The sequence below is a fragment of the Mirounga leonina genome, unplaced genomic scaffold (genome assembly GCF_011800145.1).
Source record: "Mirounga leonina isolate KUSES-001 unplaced genomic scaffold, KU_Mleo_1.0 Mir_165, whole genome shotgun sequence".
In the NCBI taxonomy this organism is placed as follows: Eukaryota; Metazoa; Chordata; class Mammalia; order Carnivora; family Phocidae; genus Mirounga; species Mirounga leonina.
The window spans coordinates 48,430,740-48,433,473 of record NW_023270415.1 but is presented as its reverse complement, the minus strand read 5'-3'; positions in this window follow the sequence as shown (position 1 = coordinate 48,433,473).

Genomic DNA, 2,734 nt, shown 5'->3' with positions numbered 1-2,734 from the left:
CCATCACCATCCTCACCTTCATTACCATCCTCATCCTCATCACCATCATCTCTCATGTTAGAGAGTCCACCAGTTTGCTTCTATAGTAAAATGTAGCCACTTTACGGGATATGGTTTTCTCTCATCCTTAAGGTAGTAGCCCATTTAGTTCTGTCATTGAGCTAAGCTTTTGGGTTTTTTTTTTCCCAAAGTGACATTTATTGACTAGTGTAATGCCAGGTTCTGAACTAGGCACTTTACATGCCATTTCTCTTTTCATTCCCTCACCACTCTTACACAGTTAAGTTCTCCTGTTATTAACATTTAGTATGGACCAGGAAATTGAGTCAGAGAGAGGATAACAATTGTCAAGGTCACACAGCTACTAAGCAGCAAAGCTAGCTCTTTAATTTGGGTCTACTTTTATTATTTTGCTTGAGGAAATACTTCACCGCTGTGAACTCTGGTCTTCATCTATATAGAAAAATATAGGATTGTTGTTAAGAGCAACTTATGAATGATCAATAAATTATTCAAAAATTGAAGTTACCCATTTCATCTTGAAAATGTGGGATTGTTATGAGATTTAAATGAGAAGGCATATTTTTATAAAGCATCTAGCATATTATAGTCATTTAAGAAATGTCGAAGTCCTCTTATTTATACCTTAGTATACCACCCCATCATCTATCACCCCAAAGGACCTACCATGGGGTATGAGGAGCAAGTGTTCAATATTTATTTCTTCACTGAATGAACTTGAGCTTCTTGAGGAGCCTTGTAACTGAGAAAGTGTCCTCCGATTCTTGGTTGTCTGCCCTGTCCCACAGCATACCCCTGGAATGGCAGGGCCCTGGGCACTGCTGGTCCCCTCTGTTCTGTGGGGTCTCTTGCCAGAAGACTACAGGAGAAAATGAGGAGCGACAAGGAATATTGGGAGGGTTGAGCAGGGGTTGGAGGAGGGGAAACTTTAGAGGGAACAGAGGAGAAAACCAAGGAGACATAGAAGGAAGGTGAGAACCGTGGCCTGAGAAACAGGGCGCCCTCCCCTCTTTCGGCTAATGCACTGGCTTGCTCTGGGTCCTGTGGGACAACTTCATGCTCTCAGTCGGGACCCTGCCCATTGCACCCTCTCTTCCGTCTTCCCTCTGTCTGTCCCAGTGGCCTCACTCTTCAGGTCCCAGTTACCAGCTAGTGCTCGAGTAGCCTGCCTACTGCGTTACCTAGGGCACAGGCTGGGCTGCTGTGACAAGGGACTGGGGTTTAGTTTCCTCACAGAATGGTTCTGGTCGGCACTCCGGGGTTGCTGTGGGGCGGGACAGTGTCAGAGGCCTGGGGTCCCCCATCCCGCTGTCCTCCTCCCAGGGGCTGCCTTCCCTGCACGAACATGGCTCAGCACCAATCCGCAGCCCATGAGGAGAGAGGAAAGTGCACGATCTGAAAGTTACACATGCTTGCCCTCAGCCGCCTGCTGACCACGGGGATTTGGTATTAGTTTGCAAGGGCTGTCATAACAAAGTCCTACAGACTGGGGGGGAGCCTAAACCATGGAAAGTTATTTTCTCCCGCTTCTGGAGGCTGGAAGTCCAAGATCGAGGGGTCACCATGTTTGGTTTCTCCCGAGGCCTCTGTCCTGGGCTTGTGGATGGCTCACGTTCTTGCTGTGTCTTCACATGGTCTTTCCTCTGTGCATATCACTAAAACCCCTCTGTGTCCAAATTTCCTCTTCTTATAACAACGCCAGTCAGGCTGGACTAGAGCCTAACCTAAGGGCCTCATTTTAATTCAATCACCTCTTTAAAGGTCCTATCTCAGTCAGTTTCTGAGGGACTGGGAGTTAGGACTTCAATGTAGGAATTTGGGGAGTACACAATTCACATCAGGGGCCCACAGGAGGGGCCCCATGTCCAGCTGAACTACAGAAGGGAGCGTTCACTGAGGAACAACCAGTAGTCCCTACCACACCCCTGTTTCCCCACCTCCAGCCTCTTCCTTCCAAAGCTTATCTCTTAGGGATTATCTAAATCACAGCTCTAACAAGCTGGCCCCCTCCTTCCTGCCTGCACCCTGTGCTTTCTGCCTCCACACCTTTGCTTAGGCGGTCTGTTTCCCTGAGGATGTCTTCCTCCCACACCTAAGCCTTGCAATGGTCCCCAACTCCTCCCACAGGTTCTTCAGGGTCCTAAGTGCCATGTCCTTGATAAAAGTTCCCATAAAATGTCATTCCATTTCCTCAATCATGCATTCAATCAATGAACTCCTGCGACGTCCCACTGTGCTCAGGGCTGGATGAGATGCTGGGTGCCCAAGGGAAATGAAAGTCCCTGCCCTTCAGTGCTCACAGTCTGGTCACAAAGTCTTGACCCCTCTGCTTTCCTCAGCGTACTTTATTGATCCCGCTTAGGTTCTGAAGGACCACTCTTGTGTCTCCTCTACTCTCCATGCTCTACTGCAGCATCCTTCTCTTCTGACGCACATCAAGCAATCCATAACCACCGCCATAACCAACCACCACTGGGAGTCCTGCAATTAAACTCGATTCTGATGCTATCTACCTGGAAATAGCGTCAGGTCCCTCGGGTTAAGGGCTTAGTCCACAAGTCTGCCTTGCCCCTCAGGTCAGACACTTGTCAGGAGTCCAGATTGTCCCTTGTGCTTCTGACCCACTGGCTGTAAGTCCCAGGGTTCCATGACCCCCTCCTCACGTTTGATTAATTGGCTAGACTGGCTCACAGAACTCAGAAAAGGTTCACTT